General features: G+C 42.4%; 1 protein-coding gene across 1 annotated transcript in view; it reads right to left on the bottom strand.

The window, feature by feature from the left end:
- The window catches only part of PROSER2 (proline and serine rich 2), a 41,303-nt gene extending 25,937 nt beyond the window's left edge, over positions 1-15,366 (bottom strand). The window contains exon 1 of the mRNA XM_081230111.1: positions 15,108-15,366. The gene's annotated coding sequence lies outside the window, so the exon portion shown is untranslated. The remainder of the gene's footprint in view (positions 1-15,107) is intronic.
- Positions 15,367-26,108: the final 10,742 nt, after the last annotated feature.

The following is a 26,108-nucleotide window of genomic DNA, read 5'->3' on the forward strand; positions in this document are numbered from 1 at the left end:
GATAAAAATTTCGATTTACCTGCATGTACCTCAAATATAAATAACATGAGTTAATAAACCCACCATTATAGTGGGAGATTTCTGCACACCACTCTTAACAATAGATAAATCCAGCAGACTGGGAATAAAGAAGATTTAAACAACACAATTAACAAGTTTGATCTGAGCGACATTTACAACATACTAAGTGAAGCAACGTATTTATTTATTTATTTATTTATTTTGCGGTATGCGGGCCTCTCACTGTTGTGGCCTCTCCCGTTGCGGAGCACAGGCTCCGGACGCACAGGCTCAGCGGCCATGGCTCACGGGCCCAGCCACTCCGCGGCATGTGGGATCTTCCCGGACCGGGGCACAAACCCGTGTCCCCTGCATCGGCAGGCAGACTCTTAACCACTGCGCCACCAGGGAAGCCCCAAGCAACTTCTTAATACATATTTTTTCATGTTCACATAGAATACTTATGGAAACTGATGGCATCCTGGGCCAGAAATCAAGTCTCAGCAAATTTCAGAAGACTGGTGGTATTGGAAAACACATTATTTTACTACAAGGCAATTAAATTAGAAATCAGTGACCTAAAGATAATCAGAAGAATCCATGTCATTAGGAATTTATATTTCTAAGTAACTCTTAGAAATATTATTAGAAAGTATTTAGAACTACATGATAATAAAAATACTGCACATCAAAACCTGTGGGATGTAGCTAAAACATCACTTAAATGCTTACAGTGTTAGAAAAGAAGGCTGGAATTTAATGAACCAAGCAAGTAACATGTAAATTAGAAAAAAACCAAAAGAATAAACACAGAATAGACAGGGGAAAAAAAAGAATGTGAAATTAGATAAATAGAAAAACATACAATAGAGAACTAAATTTCAAATTTTATTTATTTATTATTTATTTATTTATTTATTCATTCATTTATTTATGGCTGTGTTGGCTCTTTGTTTCTGTGTGAGGGCTTTCTCTAGTTGCGGCAAGTGGGGGCCACTCCTCATCGCGGTGCACGGGCCTCTCACTATCGCGGCCTCTCGTTGCGGAGCACAGGCTCCAGACGCGCAGGCTCAGTATTTGTGGCTCACGGGGCTAGTTGCTCCGCGGCATGTGGGATCTTCCCAGACCAGGGCTCGAACCCCTGTCCCCTGCATTGGCAGGCAGATTCTCAACCACTGCGCCACCAGGGAAGCCCCCAAAATTTATTGTTTTGAAAATGCTAATAAAATTGACAAACTTTTGGCAGAACTAATCAAGAAAAAATAGACAAACAATATCAGAATGAAAAGGGAAACATAACTACAGATGCCACAGATATTGAAAGGGGGATATTATAAACAATTTTATGCCAGTAAGTTTGAAAAGATAGATGAAATGGACAAATTCCTAAGAGAAGATCTCCTTAAAACTAACACCAAGAATAAAAGAAAAAATCTGAATAGTAATATAATCATTAAACAAAATGAATCATTATATAAAAATCTCACAACAAAGAAAACAGCACATCCAGAAAGGTTTACTACAGAGTTTTATGAAACATTCAAGAAACAAATAACTTTAAGTTTACACAAACTTCTGCAGAGAAGAGAAAAAGTAGAAACAAACTCATCTCCTTTTGAGGCTATTAAAACCTTGATGCCAAAACCCAAGAATGTACAAAGAAGAAAAAATTACAGGCTGCTGCCATTCATGAACACAGATACAAAAAGTCCTAAACAAAATCATTAGTAAGCTGGATCTAGAAAGCAAATAATGACCAAGATGACTTAATCCCAAGAATGCAAGGTTGGAATAACGTTGATTTTCCAACATACAGTACAACATTAATTGATTAAAGGAGAAAAGTCATACAGTCATTTCAATAGATGACAAAAAGCATCAGACGAATTTAATATTATGCATAATTTAAAAATAAACCACAAATTATGAAGAGAGAACTTTTTAACCCAATAAAAGATATCCATAAAAATTATAGCAAACATCATATTTGATGGCAAAATATTAAAACCACTCCCATTACCACCATCCCATCCTCTATTCTATATTGTATATTAAGTCATAACCCACATATAAGGCAAGAAAAAAATGTATAAGGATTGAAAAGGAAGATGTTATTATTCACATATAATTACAGTCATTGTAGAAAACTCCAAAATTCTGTCAAATTATTAGAATCAGTAAGAGTTTAACAAAATCACTGGGGATAAGCCAATATAAAAAAAATTAATTTCTATATACTAGCCACAAACAACAACTAAAAAAGATACCATTAAAAATAGCATAAAATTGTACTTCCATGTTGGCGCAGTGGTTAAGAATCTGCCTGCCAATGCAGGGGACGCAGGTTTGATCCCTGGTCCAGGAAGATCCCACATGCCGCAGAGCAACTAAGCCTGTGCGCCACAACTACCGAGCCTGCGCTCTACAGCCCGGGAGCCACAACTACTGAGCCCACGTGCCACAACTACTGAAGCCCGCGTGCCTAAAGCCCGTGCTCAGCAGCAAGAGAAGCCGCCGCAATGAGAAGCCCACGCACGGCAACAAAGAGTAGCCCCTGCTCACCGTAACTAGAGAAAGCTCACGTGCAGCAACGAAGACCCAACGCAGTCATAATTAATTAATTAAAAATAGCATAAAATAAGGATGCATATATGTATATATACATTATATTACTTGGGAAAAGATTTAACAAAAGATGAACTCCAAGACTAAGCAAAAACAAGGTAAACCTTTTACAATGGAATACCGTTCATCAGTCAGAAGCAATCAATTGGACGATGGCATGGATGGATCTTGAAATGTATGGAGTGAAAAGTTATAATTAGAGTCTTAGCACAATCCATGTGTATACATTTAAAGCACACACAGCCCTGTATTTTACATCCATAACCAGGGACACATCCCAGTGGTGCGGATGGGTAGATGGGGGGCGGGGCACACATCGACTGTACTATAGTCTACACCTGGTCTGCTCCACCACACTGTTTTCTTACACACCTCTTACTGCCCGAAAAACAATAAGGAAGATTTCCTGCAGGTTTGAATAATAATGATTTATCAGATCATTTTATCACCTGGGAAACTGTGAAAAGTCCAGATCTCAGGAGATGACACGGGACAGATGAGTTTGGATTTAAAGAGAGAAGCAGAGAAGACACCCATAATCTAGGAACCCTGGGGCAATTTAGGAGGGAGACGCTGAAGGCAGTCTGGCTTAACTAGGAAGGAGAAACCCTGAATTTAAACTTTTCTTGGATCATAGTTTAGCTCAAAATTAGCCAGGGAAAGGTTGACCAGATCCAATTTACCTAAGAATCTAAACTGGAACAAATAGATAAGTTCCCTTACATTCAACTACTAAGCTTTGTCCCACTTGGTGGGGGGAAGGGAATCGCGTCCTCTGAGACTTAGATTCCCTGCAGACATGCTAAACAAAATCACAAGGGTGATTATTGTCTTTGCAGTTCTGAACATGAAGGGGAAAATGATCCTCCTTAACCAAGTGATGTGGAACTAATTTTGCTTAGCATGTCTGCGTTACACTTTAAAAAGAGAACTGCTCCAACTCACAGCCAAGGCAAACGCTTCACAAAAGAAAAGAAAGGTTGGGTCTTAGGGTTCTGAACCCCGTGGGCTATGATCCAGGCTTAGAGACCCCGACTCCTGTCTAGACACCACTACGAACCACCACAGCTACCGCACAGTCAGCAGAAGCACAGCTTAGCTGGGAAAGGAGGAGAAATGAGCTTTTTAAAAACACCCCCTTCCCAAATTGGGCCATCCACAAGGGCCAGACCCATGTGCAAACCTACATCCCACTCTTTCATCATCTCATTCTCCATTAATAGGAACGTTGGGAAGATTTGTTCCCAAACCTAGAAAAAGAATCTTAGGACAGAAATTACCTTGAAGACTATATCCTGAGAAATCCCAATATGATGATTTAACAGCCAAGCCGCTTTCAAAAAGATATGTTCTTCTTGACCTTCAAGGACATTAAAAAAAAATGAAGGAGCTTCCCGGTGGGAACTGTTTCTGAGTCATCACAGCTCATTACAACTCATGGGCTTTCCCTATGGTTAAGCAGTGGGCGAAAGTAAAGAAAGAGCCATTTTTCATGGAATGTACACACTCTTAGATGAAATAATCAGAAAACACAAAATAGCCATTGTTGGCCTTAATGCTGCCAGCTCCTGACAACCTTTGTTTGTCTGAACATGTACTGATGTACTTTGCTCTGATTTACACAAACAAAGAAGACAGGGGTCCTACTTTTAGAGTTTTCTATAGCTTCTATAGTTTCCTGTCTGGTTCTCTGCTCATTCCTGTTTTTATGGGAGTGATGTGCATTAACAAAAATGAGTTTTATAATGAGAAATTACCTAGAAGATGAAGCTGTAATCGATGCCAAGACTCTTTTATACTGTTTTATTAACCTAATCCATAAGTTAAAAGGAAACGGAGTCCTGATATTCTTTCTTTTCTACTATTCAACTTAATTATGGCTTGAATAAAATTCTTAGACTAATCATTTCATTTCTCCCCCTAAAACATAATTTATAGGTGAACTCCATAGAAATGATTGTGCTCTAGTTATGACAACACACCTGATAATGCAACACAACTCTCAGTCCCACCACCCATTTCACACATAAAGGGCAGTCTCTGGCCCCTCCCATCCCTCTCAGTACCAAAGATGCACATTTAGACACAAATGTACAGAACTGACCTGGTAGGCAGGTAAAAGTCATTTGGGGTCCTGTAGTTCATTTTCTTCCAAGTTTTCTGCCCTCAAAAACTTTGTTAAAAATAAAACAGGGCTTCCCTGGTGGCACAGTGGTTAAGAATCTGCCTGCTGCCAATGTAGGGGTTCGAGCCCTGGCCGGGGAAGATCCTATATGCCGCGGAGCAACTAAGCCCGTGCACCACAACTGCTGAGGCTGCACTCTAGAGCCCGCGAGCCACAACTACTGAGCCCGCGTGCCATAACTACTGAAGCCCCCGCGCCTAGAGCCCGTGCTCCACAACGAGAGAAGCCACCTCAATGAGAAGCCCACGCACTGCAATGAAGAGTAGCCCCCGCTCGCCGCAACTAGAGAAAGCCCACACACAGCAACGAAGACCCAACGCAGCAAAAAATAAATAAATAAAAAATTTAAAAATAATAATAATTAAAAAAAAAGATTCAGTGCAACATTCACCAGTGAATTGCAAAGACCTAATTAACCTTTCTGAAATCCTGGATTCCTTTTGGGACCACAGGCCTATCAAAGTGGGCACCGTTTTCGTTTTCCTAACCAATCCTGCCAAGGAGCTGTAAGAACATAGGGCTTTAAAGTGTGTCTGGAATCTGGCCTAACCTTGTCTCTTCACACTTATTCCCACAATAGGAACCCTTTTATCCAGCCGGGTCTCCATGCTCTGCTCGGGTGTGAGCCACGTTTGGACTGCTTCCCCGTCCCTCTCCTCTCCATCCTCAAAGCCTGGCTCCTGAACGATGGCAAACCCCATCCAGCCTTCCTTTGGGAGGCTGCCCATCGCCTGGCTCCTCCAGTACCTACTGCTTACTTTCCACCACTTTTTAACCACATGATGCCACCTTTGTCCCTCTGATACAACTCATCATGTCAGATTTCATTATGCTCGTAATTCCTTTTCCTCAGTTAGACTAGACTTGCAGGCAAAGCTCTCTCTCTCTTTTTTTTAAAACTATAGCCACAGGATTTTGGAAAATATTCATCCCAAAATATTGACTTAGTATTTGTTACTTAACCAAAATTTATGTTTTATTTATTTTTGAAAAAATTTGTATGGAAGTACAGTTGCTTTACAATATTGTGTTAGCTTCAGGTGTACAGCATAGTGATTCAGTATTTTTTTGCAGATTGTATTCCATTATAGGATATTGGAAGATAATGGCTATAATTCCCTGTGCTATACAGTATATCCTAGTTGCTTATCTATTTTATATATAGTAGTTTGTATCTGTTTATCCCATACCTCTAACTTGTCCCTGCCTTCCTCCCTCTCCCCTTTGGTGATCATGTTTGTTTTCTATGTCTGTGAGTCTGTTTCTGTTTTGTATATACATGCATTTGTATTATTTTTTAGATTCCATGTATAAGTGATATATAGTATTAGTTTTTCTCTGTCTTATTTCACTAAGCAAATACTCTCTATGTCCATCCACACTACGTCAAATGGCAGTATTTCATTCTTTCTTATGGCTGGGTAATATTCCATTGCATATATACCATGGTTTTTTAATCCAGTCATCTGTTGATGGGCACTTGGGCTGCTTCCATGTCTTGGCTGTTGTAAATAGTGCTGCTATGAACACAAAATTTATATTTTAAAACTCTAAAACCATGAGAGTATCCTTAAAACAGACCTTTGATGTAGAAGAAAAGTTTGAACACGTAGGAGTTGTTTCAGACACGTTAACCTTGTTGCAGTAACTGCCCTTTATCCTTCTATCATATTCAGAGACCAAAGCCTTGAAATTTATGAGAAATTACTCTCAGTCAACCTTTATATTCCAATCAAGGGCAAATGTGGAGCAGGAGGGGAGTAACTTTAAACACAAATAATGATCTGTTAAAAACTTGGCACCAATAACATCGGACACACTAAGCCAGTAATGCTTCCCGATATTAACATGTGATAAGTATCAGGATGAATGCACACACGTATACATCAACAGGTGTAACCATGACCAAAATTAACTTCTAAAATGGGCCTCTACACAAATACACAGCTGAAGTAAAATAAATAAGTAGTAACTATTATTTAGTATGGGCTCTTTCTCCATGTCCAGAAAACAAAAGCCTTGGAAAGAAAAGAATGCTTCCAAAAAATACTCACTAAGCAAACTAGAACTGGATCCCAGCACAGAACATCAAAGGGAAATCTTTTTCAGGTAGAGGCTCGTTGTTGCTGGGAGAGCTGGGGGCAGAGGCTTAATTTTGTCTGGTGTTTTCAACGGTTGACATGGTCAGTGGTTTAGCATTCCTTTTCCTTCGCTTTTTTCTCTGAATGGTTTTTTCCCTTACTTCTGAAGATGTCTGCTGTAAGAACTTAGGACCTTAAACTCTTAACTGGCACTCAAGGATATTAAAGACAAACACTTCAAAGGCTGGTAGTTTTACTTCTCCAGAAGAATTAGCATGCTTTCATTTAGAAGTGTTTTTTTGGGGGGGGTGTGGGGGGAGGAAGCTCTTACTGAACAATGTAAAAAACAAGGTTGGTTTCAGATCTTCTCAATTGTGAATAGTTTCAACTGTTAATAGGAGGCAGTAATTAATTTACTTAAGGTCGTATGCCACGTGAAAGTAACTGATTCGCCTACTCATAAGCAAACACTTTCACGGCAGAGGCCTCAGCCAGGTAGGCTGGTTAACAGGCCCCAAGGGAAGGAGTCTCCCACCACCAGTGTACTACCACTGAACAGAAGATTCGGAAATCAGATTTTCCCAACGTAAATCCTCACCTGAAAAAACCTTGCCCAGATTTGAGTTTTGTTACTAATAACAAAAAGTAATGACCCAGGAAGAAGCAAACAGAAAAGCATCAACAGGAGGAAAATCTAGTTACATCTGATGAAATGTTTGCAAAGGTTGACACTTCAAATTTTGATTTTTGGCTCATTTAAAAATATTTACATTCTATATGCTTACTGCATTTCTGGATTGTTTAACAAATTAAAAAAAAATCAAAGGAAAAATCCCAGCTTAAGTTGTTCTTGTTTCGTTAAACAAGCTTGTGTGCTTTCTCTTTATTTATTCAGCAAATGTCACCAGAGCACGCACTATGCCCTACTCCGGGGAGCTAAAATGTAGACCTTCTTACTTGTCATAACAATTATACCTTATTGTTTTATAATGCTTTTTCTTTCTTCTGAGGAGCTCAGAAAAATTCTTAGCTAAGTTTTTCATTCCTCCTCACAGCAAAAATAAAGCTGACCGAGAGCATGTTCATTCTGCGCTGGTATTTACAACACCTGGTTAGACTGGAAGCCAAGATCTGATTTACATTTCTTATCTCAGGCTGAACAGATTTAAATCCAAACCTGAGTGGGGCAAAAAGCTCCTGCAAGACCTCCTGCTGGGTCAGTCCACTGCGTCAGACTTTGAACCCCGTCTTCCCCAATCTCTTTGCCAGCCATGCATCTCCAGAGGCTCTCTCCTCCCTCTTCCTGGACACCTGCAACCCAGGAACAAAGCACTCAACTCCCTCCCTGCAAATCCAGGCCCTTGGGTGCAAACTCCTACCCCAGTTTTAATAGAGGGGAAGAGACAAGGGGCTTTCAGAACTTTTTCAAGAAATGGGGGACTTCCCTGGCGGTCCAGTGGTTAAGACTCCATGCTTCCAATGCAGGGGGTGTGGGTCAGGGAACTAAGATCCCACAAGGTGCGGGGCGTGGCCAGAAAAAAAAAAAAGAAATGGGGACAACCAGTATAAAACAGATAATCAGCAAGCACCTGCTGTATAGCACAGGGATCTCTACTCAGTATTATATAATAACCTGTAAGGGAAAAGAATCTGAAAAATACATATGTATGTATATATCTGAATCACTTTGCTGTACACCTGAAACTAACACAACTTTGTAAATCAACTATATTTCAATTTAAAAAACTGGAAACAAAAAGAAAAGAAATGTGGACAACCGAATGTTTGTTGAAAAAACTGGATGACTCTAACCAACAGTTAAGATGATACTGATGTCAGCATTTCAAGGGCCGCCTATCAGCCTCTCTGAGAGAAAGCTCAGCACCTTAAATGAATCAACAGTGGAATTTGATAATTACTCAAATTACTCAAAATTTGACAAAGACCCCTTGGCTACTGAAGCTGTCCGGCTCCTCACCACTTTGGAAAAGAAAAACAAGACTGACATGAGAATTCGGTAGGAAATACAGTATTTAACACACTGTATTTTTTTTTTTTTTTTTTGCGGTACGCGGGCCTCTCACTGTTGTGGCCTCTCCCATTGCGGAGCACAGGCTCCAGACGCGCAGGCCCAGCGGCCATGGCTCACGGGCCCAGCCGCTCCGCAGCATGTGGGATCCTCCCGGACCGGGGCATGAACCCGTGTCCCCTGAATCGGCAGGCGGACTCTCAACCACTGCGGCACCAGGGAAGCCCAACACACTGTATTTTTATGTGAATTTTCAAGTTCCCGGCAACATTCTTCTAGCGGTTGAGAAGGGAAGGGTCAGACCCCTGGATGGCAGTTAGTAAATCGAATTGTGTGAAGCTGCCATCGGCGTAGGTCAAAAATAGTTGAATATAGGTAGTTTTCTATGGTTAACCTAACAGTTTTGGAACTGAATTGATAATTAACATTGTAAAAAAGCAAAGTGTTCCTTGAAATGCAATTTTGGTTGCAGTATGGCTTTATTACACATAGATACTAAAATGCTTTCCCTCAGATGATACCTCTGAAATCACAAAGGAATGAATAGGGGGGAAAATACACAACAGGTTCACCTCACACACACTTTACAGACAATCTGACTGATGAAGTGAAGCTGCCTGTATCAGCAGGAGCCCAGACCACAAATTCATTGTTCTCTAGTATGTGTGGAGGACAAGTTATATGAGGAAACTGAGGTCAGAAAGAGTTGGATTTAGGCTTCAGATTTCCACTCCAGAAGAATGCTTTTTTGGACTTTTTCTGTACCAGAACTTCTATTCAACACTGGACATTTTCAGCGCCATCCCCTTGTCTGTACTGTCTAATCTCCTTCATCTTTCTATCCTGCCTTTCTCAACCCTCAACCCTCAACCCCCCGCTCAACTCAGATTATTGCCTCAGTGTACAAACGTCTCGTCCACAGCAGAACACAGGCCACTCGTGACCCGTCAGTGGTTCATGCCGCCAAACTCAAGGCTAAACTTTTCGGCATGATGAGCAAAGCCACGGTTCTACCATTCTGACATCCCACTATCCTGCCCTTCTTGGCCCGGTTCCGTTACATCCTACTGAAAGAAAGGGTACCTCTATCCTCCGCTCCCTGAAGACCTGTGGGCCTCTGAGATAGACTCCCACTTGACACCTATATCTCTGTTACTAGATCACAAGATTCTCGAAGGCGGGGACCACACTCATTGACCTCTATATTCCCAGTTGTGCCCAGCACGGAAGGAACTTAAATGTTCACGAAAGCTCCTGAATCTTCACAGAAAATGTCAAATGTGCCATTTTGGAAAACAGCACCTGACCAAACTCACCTGTCTAGTATAAAAGAGCACAGGCATCTTTTTTTTTTTTTCCCACACAAGATAATTCCTTTAAGTTTTACAAAATAAACTATTTTACATACACTCATTTGTAAGGGAGAGCTGTGGTGAATCATGAATGTATCATCTCCAGTTTCAAGGTCTGAGAGGGCCTGAGAAGTCATTTAGTCCTGCCCCCAGTTTTACAGACCAGGAAACCGAGGTCCACAAAGGTAAAGTGGTGAACCCGATGGTTACACGGCTATTTGGTATTGAAGCCTCTGGTGGAGAGAGTTAAGTACTGCTCTTTTTCCCTATGCCAGGCTCTATGAATCAGTTAATTTTAAAAAATAAAATATAACCTGCAAACATCCAAAAGAGAAGCGTATGAGGAGTAGTAGGTTTATATCTCCAATGACGACTCAGTGATCAGCACATGGCAGGTGGCCCAACAGCCTACAAATACTGCTGAATGAAGAGATGAACGGCCCAGGCCTTCGGACCAATAACTAAAATAGGTAGAATATTAAATATTAAAAAAGCACTAGTCAGACAACCAGTCTCCTGGAAGGAGCTGCAGAAGCCGGAAAGAGAAAGAGAAAAAGAAAGAAACAAAACCAAAACAATAGAATGAGGGTTGGAGAAGGTACATACTATACAAACCAAGTCCTATAAAAATAACTATACTTACATGCAAGATGCTGATGATATAAAAGCTAATACAGGGCTTCCCTGGTGGCGCAGTGGTTGAGAGTCTGCCTGCCGATGCAGGGGACATGGGTTCGTGCCCCGGTCTGGGAAGATCCCACATGCCGCGGAGCGGCTGGGCCCGTGAGCCATGGCCGCTGAGCCTGCGCGTCCGGAGCCTGTGCTCCGCGACGGGAGAGGCCACAACAGTGAGAGGCCCACATACCGCAAAAAAAAAAAAAAAAAAAAAAAAAAGCTGATACAAAAGAGAATCAAGTCCTTGAATAGACCTGTCTCCAAAGAAAATCTGGAAGTGGCCAACAAGCCCATGAAAAGATGCTCATCATTATTAGTCATTAGGGAAATGCAAATCAACACTACAATGAGACACCACTTCATGCCCACTGGGGTGGCAATAAAAACAAAAACATGGAAAATAACAAGTGTTGGTGAGGATGTGGAGAAACTGGAAACCTCCAATATTGCTAGTGGGAATGTTAAATGGTGCAGCTACCATGGAAAACAGTTTGGTGGGTCCTCATAACTTCACTACTCACAATAACCAAAAGGTGGAAATGACCCAATGTCCATGAGCTGATGAATGAATAAGCAAACTGTGATACATTCCTATAATGGAATATTACTCAGCCATGAAAAGGAATGAAGTACTGATTCATGCTACAACATGGATAAATCCTGAGAGCATCATAAGTGAAAAAAGCCAGACATATGTTGTATGATTCTATTAACATGAAATATCCAGAAAGGCAAATCCATAGAGACAGAAAGCAGATTAGTGGTTGCCAAGGCTGGAGTAGGGGGGAAATAGGAAGTGACTGTTTATTGGTTATGGAGTTTCCTTTTGGGGTGATGAAAAAGCTCTGGAACTGGATAATGGTGATGGTTGCAAAACATTGTGAATGTACTTTTTTACACTTTAAATATGTGCAGTTTATTGAATGTCAATTATACCTTAGTAAAGATATTTGAAAGAAAATTTTTTAAAATGGGAAAAGACACATCAAGGAAATATTAACAACAGCAACAATTAAAAGATCACTTCTGGCTATACTACATCAGACAAAATAGACTTTAGGGCAAAAATCCTCACTAGTGATAAAAGTAACTATGTTACGATAAAAATTCAATTCCTATTAGACACTGCATGTCTAACAATATAAATTTACAAATGCATACTGTTAGACATTAAACTAGAAAGCTGTTTATACAAATAGTCTCAGAATATTTTTTACCTCAAATACAAGGAGATATCGACAAAGATCCCATTCTAGTGGGATCTTTCATGTACCTCCCTCAATTACTGACATGTTGAGCAGACACAAAGTTAGTGAGGAATGATGCAATTAATAAGGTTCATTTAACGGATATCTGTAGACCTCTACAGAACAAAATGAAAGAAAACACATTCTTCTCAAACACATATAATGTGAATATACTTAATGCCACTGATTTGTACACTCTAAAATGATAAATTCAATGTTCTATGTATTTTACTACAAAAAAAAATAGAGAGAGAACCAAGTGTTTCCAGTGGTAGGGTCTTTGGAAATATCCAGTCTGAAGATACGAGTTCATAAGGAGCAATCACACCCCTAACCAATAAGGCAGCATGTTCTGCCTTACACATTCCTCTACTACAGATGCCAACTGCACGGATTTTAAACCCGGATTTTAAACCCAGCACCTACTTTCTCAAAACAGGATTCAAGATTAATGCTGCGGGTCTGGGAGCGGGACAACGGAGTTACTGAGAAGTGCAGCTTCAGGGTGGTTCTCTACAGAGGTGGCTACAGTGACTGCACTGTACTGACGCCACTGTGTCAATGTGAACAGAAGCTGGACCCACTCAGATTCAAGAGGGGAAGGCTGCAACGTTCCAAGGGGTAGAGCTGCCCAGCCCATCCTCCTGAGAACACACAGGCAGCGGGGAAGCCACTAACACTGCCACCAGAGAGGGCAGTGGAAACTGAAACGAAAAGCCGCCCTCCACCAGTGATGGCAGCGGCTCAGGTTCTGGGATGCTTCTAGGATGCCACGGCACTACTGGCGGCCATCCACAACCAAGCGGATAAGACGCACTTGAACTCTTGTTCCAGAGGATGCCCTGTTCTCAGTTCTGCTCCACCCAAGCCTTTCCCCTCTCTCCCCCCAGGCTTCAAGGCTCAGCTCTCTCTCCTGTAGTTACTTGAGATGATCTTGACAATCAACACAGGGTGCCAACCACAGGCTCCTAAGGTGTCTGAGAACTTTGGAACCAGGGCCAGGTGTATCTTCAGCTCTTGATGAAGGCTTACTCTATCTGGTTTTAATCTGTTTGAGCCGTGTGGCTGTTATCTAGATGTGTCTGTATGTCCCATGACTAGTTCAGCAGTCAGCACATTGTAGGTGGTCAAACAGGCCTGAAAATACTGCTGAATGAATTAATGAACACGCAGGGCCTGCACGAAAACAAGCAAATCCTGCCCTCCGCCACAAAGGGAGCCATCGTGGTGTCAAACACCCGCCATGTTTTCTTAAAAGCATCTCTCCTCTTTCCAGCCTTCTCTAAATTATCTGATTTTGGCTTTCTGATTTCTAGTAATGGAGAAAATGTGTTACTTTTAAATTATCAGCATCCAACATTCCCCCCCCCCGCAAAATGTAAAAAAATCTCTGAAGTGCTGTTACCAAGGCATATACCCAGTCCCTTAAAAATGGCTATTACTGGTCTGAGCAAGAAAATACACAAGATTCCATACATACACTGTCAAGTTTGGCAAGAGAGATTTTAGACAACTTCCACCCTTCCCGCCCAACCCCAAGTAAACAGGGCATTTGTTTGTATTTCCACATTGGCCTCATGAACCAAAATACCTCCTCCACCTAGAAAAACAATCTGTAACATTCAGACACTGAGCTTTGAGGGCAGACTTTTCAGTGCATGCTAGAGCAGTAAGAATGTAGTGCTTAAAACAAAAAGTAGAAAAGCATATTTAATAAACTTAGGTTCTCCTGTGAGCATTTTCCTCACGTTTACACTTACATCTGATTTGGTGTTTCTATATCTTTCAGAAGTATAGATTTTAAAAAAATTGTTCTGCATGAAAATTGGAGTCAGAGGAACCTTCTTTCTACAGTCTCCAGCTACAGACCTGAATGTTCTACTGTGTTTAGGGGGAAAAGACACAAAAATCATTTTCCTTTCCTCTAAGTTTTCGCTTTGCACCAAGTAGGTCCTGGCAAAGAGTTAAATGTTTTCTGATGTTAGTTCCTGCGGTTTAAGAAAAAAAAAAAAGATAAAAAAATAAAAGGCTAGGTGCTTAAATTTAGACTCCGTAAAACAATACTGGGAAACTTTCAAAGCTTTGGAGAAATTCTGGAGTTTGTTTTATTTGCATCACATCGGCCACATCGCCTTCTCTTTTTTTAATCCCTCCCGCCCCTGCTCACCGGCTGATCCTACACGTTCCCGCGTGATTCAGTTACCTGTTGAGGTCAGGGGTTGGGGAGCGGGGGTGGGGACGAAAATCTACTGGTCACTTTGCGCAGGACCCAAGTTTAACAGGTGGCTTCGGCCACCTCCTGCCAATGTGAGGCTCCCGCCCTCCTCTCCGCGGGGGATGGGACACAGCGCCCTGGGAATTCGACGGTTGCGGCGGCAAGTGGGGCTCCGGGGAGGGCGGTGGGGACAGGGCACGGGTGTTGGGACAACCCGGACCTCTCTGCGCGTAAAGCAAGAACCGTGCCACGGACCACCTTCGCCCGCCGCCAGGACAGCCTCGGAGTCGGAAAGCCTCGCGTCCTCCCCACCGCCCCCGAGCCGGACGCACGCGGACCCCCGTGATCCCGAATGAGGCCCCGGGTTTCCCGGGTGGGAGGCCACCGGGTCGACGACGGCCCCTCGGACGGCGCCAGAGCCCTTCCTAACTTCCAAGGGACGCGATGCGGAGGAGCGGGAGAGCGCGCAGAAGAGATCCCCTCCGGGAGGGCACCCGCAGGGACGCGCGGGAAGCGCAGGCAGCCGGCTCACTAGGAAAGGGGATCGCCCTTCCCTCCCTGGACCCCACCAGAGCCCCGATCTCCCCCGACCGGCTGCAAACGTCGCCCCGCTCACCGACGTGCTGGACGAGGGGATCGGCTGCCAGGACGCCCTCCCGCCCTCCGACCCTGTCCGGGATCGAGAAGCCCGCACTCACCTCGCAGGAGTCCCGCAGGCGCCCACCCGGACCGCAAGCGGGAGCCGAGCCCTAGCGCCGCCCGTTCGCCTGTCCGCCCGCGCGCGCCTCGCAGACCTTCCCGGGCCGCCCCGCCGCGCGCGCTCGTGCGCGCTCCCGACGGGGTCTCGGCTGCTCCCTCCCTAAAGTCACACGGCGCGCGCCCGGGACATTTAAAGGGACAGGCCCCCGCGCCGGCGCTGCCCCGCAGCCGCCTCTCGGTGTTGGTGCGAGGTTTGAACTGGGGACGATCTGAGGAAACTCCAGCCCCATATCTGAGTTAAACACTCGGAGGAAAAATAGGGATTTGCATTTGAAGCTCTGAATAAGACGGGACATTTTTTTCCCCTCCTTGGTCAGTTTTGGGAGGTTATTTTACATTTAATGACAATAATAACTACCACGTATCGAATTCTTATTACCCTTGGACAAGGCATTTAACACACACATTATTTCATTCAATCCTTAGAACAACCCCCAATTTCTTATCCCCATTTTACAGAGGAGGAAAACTGAGGTTCAGAAAGGAGAAGAAACTCGTCCAAGAGGTTTTGACCCCATTCCTTGCTGCCATTTCTTCTTTATCACCATGGAAATATCCACTGAGGTTAATAGCTGGTTGTGGAAGGCTTCTGTAAGTTGGTGGAAGTTAATGTTACTGGTGTTTCCATGGATGTGACAACTCTGTAGGAAAGGAGAAAACAAGAGTTATAGGGTTTTATTAATTATAGTGTTTGATATATACTCAAATGGCAGACATTATAAAACCTGTATTGCAAAGTGCTGTTGGTGCTTATCCCCATTTTACAGAAAACTAAGGAAGTGGTTGGTGGCACAGGATGACTGAGTCACTGGTGGCACTCGGGGCTGAGTTCCAATTCCTTAGTCCTTATATCATTTCTTTGCTCTCCCCAGGAGGAGATACCTGATTAGAGGGAAGAAAACTTTTTCACTAATAACACATTGGCCTCATCTAACTCCCTGCATCTTTAATTAATGTTTACAAAGCACTTTAATCTACTGCACTTACTAGTTAATTAGGCAAGTATTATTATCCCCCTCTTTCTGAACCAAATCCAGGAGAGAATCAATTCTGTCGGTCCTTAATCCTCATTGAATAATGGACCTAAGCTTTCTGTTCATGTTCTTTTTTCTCTTAAATTTTGTTCCATGTAGTTAAACACTAATGCATGTATCGTGAATTGGCTTAGTAAAAGTTAAATAGTATTAAATATCCACAGGTGAGAGGTAACATAGGCAGCCCCTGTTTTTCACAAATTCAGATTAAGAAAAAAAGACATTATAAGTGCTTCCCAGAATTATTTTTCCTTTTTAGTAGTGTTCTTTTCGCTCGGTTAAGCTTTTATGATGTATAAACGTATGTGTAGCTTAGTTTTTTAGCTTTAAAATTTTTAATGTACACATTATCTTGTGTGTACGAATTAAATTTTACACGGTATCTTTTCTTCCAGGTGAAGAGGAGATGGGGGGAAGAAATTGAAGGATGATGGGATTAGGAAGGAAGAAAGGGAAAAGAAAAAGGCACAAAAAGTAAAAAAAAGGGTGGGAGGGTGTGGCGGACAGGAAATGAACAAGGAAGAAAATGAGACTGAGGTTTCAACCAAGGCAGTAGGGAGAGGAAGCCAGCCCTGCTAGCTTTGTACCCGATCTTTGTGGGAATTGCGAACAGGTGGCCCTTCCGCGGGGCCGATGCAGACCTGGCCAGGGCGCAGCGTGAGTACCTGAGCTCAGGCTGCCTTCCAGTACCCCCTGCACCCCTGCCCAGGCACCTCTGTGCCAACTGAACCTACCCAAAGGCACTAGAAGGTGAGAAAGGACATAAAGTGAGGTAAGAAAACAAGAAACGGCCTAGAGGGGGAATTTAAAGATTGTTATTCCTAAAAGTACTTAGATAACGTCAATGGAGAAAAGAACGAAGAAACATCTGGAGGGTCTTTGGACCTGCTGTTGTTACTACTTTAAAAATCCATGAAATTGACAAAATTTTACTTTCTTTTCACTCGACTTTTTACTAAATTCTTCTGTGGCTGGTCTTTGCTAAGAAAATGCCGGTGATACATGGCTCAAAATATTAGACAGTTATTCTTATTAGCTCTGTGTAAGTTAAAAATTTTAAAGTAAACTTTAAAAATTTAAGCTAAACATAATTTTTATTGTATAAAAATAATTACTGTGTAAAATTGGCTTGAGAATCTGCAATATTTATAATGACCACTAGAGGGAGGTAGACAGGAAAGGAGAAAGAATGGTTAGCGAGTAAGCTTCCTGAGTTTACTAAAAATTACAGCATTTTAGAGCTGAAAGAGGAGATGTCAAAAGACATGATTTTGCTTTATGCCTCGTCCACTTAGAATATGTGTAATCTTGAGCTATTTATTCTTTTTGAGACTCAGTTCCTCAACTGTACAATGAAGCTATTAACACCTACCTTGGGAGGCTAAAACAAAATTATTTTAAAGTTTACTTGAACAAGTAGCAGATAAGAAGGGTTAAGAAAATTATGAAAATGAAGAAACAGATGGGAAATTTCCCTGTTTGTTAGTTAAACAGTATAAAATAATAATTTAAAGTATCAAAATAGAATATTAGTAGATATTGAATGATATAGATAATAAAATAGGATAACCCAGAAAAAGACAGTGTTGATATACTGTAGATTTTAATATGTGATGGAGTCATCTAAAATAAATGAAAAAGGGACAGATTCTCAATAAATGGACTTGAGAAAGCTAGTAATTTGAAAAAAAAATCAAGTTGAGCGCATACATTTCATTATGTGCTAAAAGAAATTTCAGCTACATTAAAGAACTTTAAAACTAGGAGAAAATTTAGGCAAATATTTATGTAACTTCAAGATGGGGGAAGAAAAGAAATCGAAAAATCATAAAGGAAATGACCAGTAGACTAGATTACATAAGAATTTAAAAATTGTGGCAACTAAAAATATTGTGAACAAAATAGAAAACAGAACAAATCTGACAGTTCATTTTTTGTTTCTTTGTTTATTTTTGGCTGCGTTGGGTCTTTGTTGCTGTGCGTGGGCTTTCTCTAGTAGCGGCGAGTGGGGACTACTCTTCGTTGCGGTACGCAGGCTTCATTGCGGTGGCTTCTCTTGTTGCGGAGCACAGGCTCTAGGCACACGGGCTTCAGTAGTTGTGGCACGTGGACTCAGTAGTTGTAGCTTACGGGCTCTAGAGTGCAGGCTCAGTAGTTGTGGTGCACGGGCATAGTTGCTCTGCGGCATGTGGGATCTTCCCAGACCAGGGCTCGAACCCATGTCTCCTGCATTGGCAGGCGGATTCTTAACCACTGCGCCCCCAGGGAAGCCCTGACAGTTTATTTTATCCTCAATACAAGAGTACACACACATTGACAAGAAAACTCTAATAACTCAATGAGAAAATTTCCTCAAAGAAAAAATAAAAACGATTAGTGTGTATATGTAATTATATTTTAAAGTGTTTGGATTACCCAGTAATTGAAAAAATTAAAAATTAAAATAATAAGCAATATTTTCATCTATTAAATTAGAAAAACATTTTAAAATTCTAACATTCAGTACTGGCAGGAGTGCAATGAAATGGGCAATTTTATATATTATAGTGGGAGCATAAGTTGATATAACTTTACTGGAAAGTGATTTTGTGAAATATTTCAAGACCCTTAAAAATGTTTATATACTTTGGCCTACAATTCCATATCTAAGGATTCAACAGAAATAATCAGAAATGAGCACAAAGATTTGTGCACTGTCTCCTTTTTCATAATGTCAGAAAATTAGAAACAACCAAAAAATCCAAAATTAGGGAGAAGTTTAAGTGAACTACTATGCAGCTATTAAAAATGAGGTATTTTGCATGAACACAAAAAAATACCTAAATATATTGTTAAAGGGGAAAAAAGAATATTACAAAATTGTGTGTAAACTATTGTTTCAGCTATGGAAAAATGCATGTATATATTCAAAAACTAGAAGGAAATATATCAAAAGGATGACAGTTACTCCTTCTGGCTGTGATTATGTGATTCTTATTTATAGTATTGTATATGTCCCAAATTTTCTGTTGTGGTTCTATATTTACTGTTATAAATCAATACAGACTAATACAAATTTTTTTTTTTTTTTTTTTTTTTAAGTTTATTTATTTATTTTTTTAATTAGTTTCTGCTTTATAACAAAGTGAATCAGTCATACATATACATCTGTTCCCACATCCCTTCCCTCATGCATCTCCCTCCCTCCCACCCTCCCCATCCCACCCCTCCAGGCGGTCACAAAGCACCGAGCTGATCTCCCTGTGCTCTGCGGCTGCTTCCCACTATCTATCTACCTGACGTTTGGTAGTGTATACACGTCCATGCCTCTCTTTCGCCTTGTCACAGCCCACCCTTCCCCCTCCCCATATCCTCAAGTCCATTCTCAAGTAGGTCTGCGTCTTCATTCCCGTTTTGCCCCTAGGTTCTTCATGACATTTTTTTTTTAAATTCCGTATATATGTGTTAGCATACGGTATTTGTCTTTCTCTTTCTGACTAACTTCAAAATACAAATTTTTTGAAACAATAAATGCCAATGTGCATAGCATAGAGTCTGGCTTATATCAAACATTCCATAAATATTTGGTAGATAATGGAGGGAAGAGAAGGAGATTGATGCACTTCAAGGATGACTTGCTAGTGAAATTTCTTGATTTTAAAAAAGAAATAATTATTCTAAAAATAAGGAAATTACAACCTGGAGGTTTTTTGGTGACAAATTTCAAGAAAAACTTTAAGAGATGATAATAAAGTGGTTCCATACTTCCTGAAAGCAAAGTAGATAACATGCTACCTTGTCTGTATTCCAGGTCGATATTCTGAAGGAGAAATACATGGGGAAGAAACAAGTGTGGAAGAAAATGGTAAATAATTTTATCTGAACTCAATGATAAGAGTCTGAAAGAGAAGCTAGGTTCTAAAAAGATCCCTGGTGAAGAAGTGCTTTTCATTCACGCTTTAGGACATGCCAAGTGACTGACGTCCAAACAGGAAGAGAGAATGTATGGAGCCCATTCATTTTTCATCCAGAAATTGTTTGTGGTTTCTTCTGTGCCAGGTGTTACTAGGGGTAAGGTCCAGGAGATGCAACAGTGAACAGTATGGATAAGTTCCCTGCCTAAAGGGAATTTATGGTCCAGGAGGGCTTGGTGGGATGCAGACAAGTCTCAAATGATAAACTGGTTAGTCACCAACCATCTATTAATCCCCAGATGAAATAGAAGTGATTCTGTAAATAAAACAATGGTAAGGTGAACCGTATCCCCCCAGAGATAAGCCTGAGGACTCAGGGGTGGTTGAAATTTGGCTGAGGATAACTTGCTTCGCTTTCGCTGTTCTCTGGCTAGCTTTCGGTTTACAGATGGAGGATGCAAAGCCGACAGGGTCTTGGAAATGGCTCCAGGAACCTGCGGTGTCTGGGGAGCCGGGGACAGGAGAGCCTTGGGAAGTTTCCTGTGCAAGTGTCTTTTAACCCTGTCCATCTTCCCACAAACTTCACTAAGGCCTCCACTCCTCACGAGGGCTTTTGGAGTGAACCTTATTCTTAGGAGATTTGAATATGGGCTGAAACTGGCCTCAGGTGGGTCTTAGGTAAGAGCCGGGACCCAATGAGACCCAGTCCTGTTTGTGCCACAGACATTTGGAAGGAGAGATGAGTACAGTGTGTTGGAATACTTAACATTTGTAGTTTGTGTTACCTTCTGCTAAGTTGAATTCTTCTAAACCCATTTCAGTTAAAAGATTTCGTTAGGCCAGATTTCTACATTTGAGGGCTGACTTTTTTTTTATACAATTCTGTTGTGACCCACGACATAAATTCTTCTTTGATGTGACCCTGAACTTAAGGATGTTAATTCCCTGATTTTGAGGGAGCAAAATGTACCTAGTGTTACAGTCAGAGAGATGGAGGAATCACAGAGCAGGGTCGTTAACCACTCAGTGGGACGGTGGAGTCCAGGTCTGTCCCCAGCTTACAGATTCAATAACTCTGTTCCCGTCAGTGCCACCTGGATGCCACCAGCTGCTCAGACAGTGGGTCTCAACTGTATTTTCAAGTTGCAATACTGGTGGAGGAAAGGATGGGGAAAATCAAACCGGCAATTCTTTGATAAGCTTAAAATGTTTTATTTCAATTTCTAGATTGTTAAATAGGATTTAAAAAAAAAAAACCCTCTTCCTACAGAGAATCACAATAGGAAAAGAAAAGGGAAATCACACCGAATGTTACCGTTCACTGGGAGTAATAAAATGTGGGATTTTTTTTTCCCTCTTGTCCTAAAATTGCCCTGAGGACCAAAATACCTACCTCTTACGTTCCCCATTCAGGAAGTCACCAGGAACTAACCAGCTTCTCAGGACTTCCTGATGGTCAACACTTCTGAGCTGGCTCTACTGCCAGCTACACCCCCAGTCCCATTTCCAAACTAAGAAGAGGCTTGCAGGTCCTAAGCTTTGTGGAGATGCAGTTAGTATTCATGGTGGGAGGCTGTAACAGGAGACTGGAGCTGGGCTGTGTTCCCTTTCTATCCACCCAGGACAATCTCCTTTCTAACCATCTCCAAGTCAACTGATTAGGGACTTTATTTTATTGTTTAAAAATATTTATTGGGCCTCCCTGGTGGCTCAGTGGTTGAGAGTCCGCCTGCCGATGCAGGGGACACGGGTTCGTGCCCCAGTCCGGGAAGATCCCACATGCCGCGGAGCAGCTGGGCCCGTGAGCCATGGCCACTGAGCCTGCGCGTCCGGAGCCTGTGCTCCGCAACGGGAGAGGCCACAGCAGTGAGAGGCCCGCGTACTGCAAAAAAAATATATATATATTTATTTATTTATTTATTTATTTATTTATTTATTTTGGCTGCAGCGTGTCTTAGTTGCGGCATGCGGGATCTTCCTTGTGGCACGCGAGATCTAGTTCCCTGACCAGGGATCGAAACCCGGGCTCCCTGCACTGGGAGCGTGGAATCTTAACCGCTGGACCACTGGGAAAGTCCCTGATTAGGAACTTTACATTCACAGAATCCCTTTTGCCACATAATGTGACATAATCACAGAGGTGACATCCCATCATATCTGCAGGCTCCACTCATGCTTAGGGGGCTGGAATCTTGGGGGCCAGCTTAGAATTCTGCCTGCCACAGAGGGGAAGGGGTTCCTTTAATCCCCACAGCCAAGTCAGGGCGAGAGTCCTAAGACAATCACTCATAAAGATTGGGGTTCAGCAAAACAGGGAATTAGACTCTTGCTAGGGTGACCTCGTAGTTACCCCCAGGCCACGAGGAGCTGAGCAGGGTAAGAAGGTCACAGTGAGCATTCTGGGAGCCAAGGAGCATGGCACAGTGTGTCCTTCCCACTGAGGTTTGGGGACAGACTTGAAAGGCTTGTGACCTGCCAGGCTGGAGATTTCAGAGCGGTCCCTTCCCTCGGGCTTGAAGGGCTGCAAGCTCAGTGAGCCTGGAGGGAAGATGGGGCAGCTCCACCCACCCCACTCTCCAAGTCCATCCAAGCGTGTGGAAGGGGACCTTCCAGTTCTTGGGACTCTATGTGCGGGAACATACATTACCCCAAGGGCAGAACCAGCAAGCTGCTGGGGGGCCGATGGGCCAGGCGACTGAGTTTGAGATGGAATGCCTAGGACTGAGCCTTTAAAAAAAAATTTTTTTTAATTGTGGTAAAATATACATAGCATAAAATGTACCATTTTAACCATTTTTAAGTGTACGGTTCAGTGCTATTAAGTGCACTCACAGTGTTGTACAACCATCGGCATTATCCATCTGCAGTACTTTTCCATTATCCCAAACTGAACCTCTGTCCCCATTAAATCCTCACTCCCATTCCCCAGCCCACACCCCTGGCACCACCGTTCTGCTTTCTGTCTCTATGATTTCGACGACTCTATGGACCTCATATAAACGGAATCACACAGTATCTGTCCTTTTGGGACGACGTCTTTCACTTAGTATGTTTTCAAGTTCATCCATGTCATAATATGTATTAGAATTTCCATCGTTTTTATAGTTCAGTAATAATCCTTTTTATGTATAGACCATGCTTTTTAAATCCATTCTTCTGTGGTGGACCCTTATGTTGTTTCCATGTTTTGGCTATTGTGAATAATGCTGCAGTGAATGTGGGTGCACAAAAATCTGTTCAAGTCCCTGCTTTCAGTGATTTTGGGTGCATACCCAGCAGTAGAATTGCTGAATCGTATGGTGATTCCATGTTTACCTTTTTGAGGACCCACCATACTGTTACCACAGTGGCTGCACCCCACCTGCAACACCTGTATGCGGGTTCCAATTTCTCCACATCTTCATCAACACTTGCTATTTTCTTTGTTGTCGTCATTTAATTATTAGAATTGAATCTTAAATACAAAAATGAGACTGGTCTAATAACCCAAAATCTTAGGCAGATTATTAAATCTGGCCAGTCTGATTGCTGGTGGGAAATGGGGATTCAGCAGAGAGCAGCTGCTGACAGCAATGAAACCATCCCGTGCTTACATCCCCAGCAAGGTGAGAATCCTCTGTAAACCAGTTACAGGAATAGAGTTCTTTTTCTTAAAATGCTTACTAGCTTTGAAAATGATTCACGTAAGAGCGCAGCAACCTAAATACATTTACTGCCTTCTTCATTCCACCTCCATTCACTTCCTAAACCCTGGCTGTCCGGGTTCTACTCCCACGACTCTTTTGAAGCTGTCTTCTCTGAGTTCTCGTCCCAGCTTACAGGCATCTAGGAGCTTGGACTGTCCATCAAATAGTATTTAATTCCCAAAGTTGAGTCTTCAGCAGAGTTCACTCTGCTCTCCTTGGGCAAAGACATTCATCACCCTGCTCTCAAATATGACTTCTATGACCATGACCTGAACAATCTTCACCTCTGGGCATTGTTCATTTCATTTAACAAGCTGAGTGCCTACCCTCACTGTGGTCAGGAACCTTGTTTTGAATTGTCTGCTGGGCATCTCATTAAATTTAAATTCGTTCATCCATCCATCATCCCTATGGGGTTGTGAAAGGTGAGGCTGTCTGCTTAGGATGCTTGAGTTGAGAGAAGTATAGACACACACACAAAAAAGTTAAACCATTCTGCATGATACAGAAACAGGAGTAATCCACTGGTATCTCAAGAAGGGGGTCGGGATCCTGAAGAAGGAAATGGAAGAGTCTAGAGGAATGGGGGTGGGGAGGGCTAGCTAGAAGCATGGAAGAAAACCAGGGCCTGTGGAGAGATGAGGATATAAAACATTCTCTGTGTCGAAAGCGATGGGACTTGGAGAGCGCAGCGACGTCTGACGTTGGATTTGAAGTGTTTGCACACCGTGTGGTAATTCTCCCTGCTGCTCCCAAACCATGTAACGCCGGCAGTGCTTTGGGGGAGCGGAAAGGGTCATATCCCATGATTTCAGGAAAGCAAGGACAGTTAAAGCGGGGCTGGGAGTAATGGTTTGGAGTCAGAGGAAAGCAGGGAAATCGGTGACAGTGTGGATGAGAAGGCAAACCCATGTGTTCTTGGATATGTTAGAGAAATAGATGAGAGTATTCTAGATTCAGCTGTTAATGACTGCATTTCATTTTGATATTAATTGAAACAGTGACCTCAGGAAGTTGGAAGCCAGGGAGTTGCCTGGATTATAGAATCTTCACGAACAAGACTTGACCTGGGACACCAGGTGCCTGTTCTTCATACATGTTAACATCCTTATGGGACCAGTGACCTGTGTTTTTCATGTTAAGTGTTTGGCCCTCATCTTTTGGGCTCATAATCTTCTCTCTCAGATCCCGACCTTCTTTCTTAAGCTCTTTTCAAGGCCTGGAGGGAATTTCCAGTGGTTAGGACTCCACGCTTCCACTGCCAGGGGCCCGGGAACTAAGATCCCGCAAGCTGCATGGCACGGCCAAAAAAAAGGCCTGGAGCCCCTCTTGCTCACATTTCAGGGGTATAAATAATAACAACCCTTATCTTTATACCATTTCATGGTTGACAAAACATATTCACACACATTTAATCCTCTTGACAGTGATTATTCCCGTTTTACAGATGAAACTGAGGTTCAGAAGTGTTCAGTGACTTTGCTCAATCTCACTTGTGTAGTAAGTGACAAAGTGGTTGTTCTAATCCACTGCTCTCTGCTTTTGACCAGAGCTGCCGTTCCTGTGTCTGTGTTGACCGGGTGTAGCAGTACTATTTCATGCATTTTCTCTCTGTAAAGCCAATTAAGGAATTTGTGCTCACACCGTTGACTATTTTCAAGGTTATTAAATTAGTATTGGGGGAAAGTACAAACTTTATGAGAGTTTTAGGAATAGTCATAAACACGAGAAATGTGGAAATCTTGTCTTATAAAATATTCATCTGAGTGGAGTCAGCTGAGGAGTTACTGAGAGGGAAGGCTACAGGGATGACAACAAAATAGAAGCTGTGTCTCAGCTAAAGGTTGAGAACGACATAAAAATCCATTATTTCGATGGAACGTGCCACAACATTTTCCCGAAGTGTTCCATAAAGAATTACTGGGGCTTCCCTGGTGGCGCAGTGGTTGAGAGTCCGCCTGCCGATGCAGGGGACACAGGTTCGTGCCCCGGTCTGGGAAGATCCCACATGCCGCGGAGCGGCTGGGCCCGTGAGCCATGGCCGCTGAGCCTGCACGTCCAGAGCCTGTGCTCCACAATGGGAGAGGCCACGGCAGTGAGAGGGCCGCATATCGCCAAAAAAAAAAAAAAAAAAAAAAAAAAGAATTACTGAATGCCAAATGCAAAGTACTATTATTAACTTGAGAAAAGATTCTGTGCTTCCACGTACCAAAGAAATCCAAACAATAATTCCACGAGTAAGGCTAACCTACCTAAAGCATCACCTCCTCCAACACAGAGTAAAGTCCTTCATTCAGGCAAGGCCACAGAAGCTACAAAAAGATAAG

Source organism: Mesoplodon bidens (genome assembly GCF_964165515.1).
Source record: "Mesoplodon bidens genome assembly, chromosome: 3".
In the NCBI taxonomy this organism is placed as follows: domain Eukaryota; kingdom Metazoa; phylum Chordata; class Mammalia; order Artiodactyla; family Ziphiidae; genus Mesoplodon; species Mesoplodon bidens.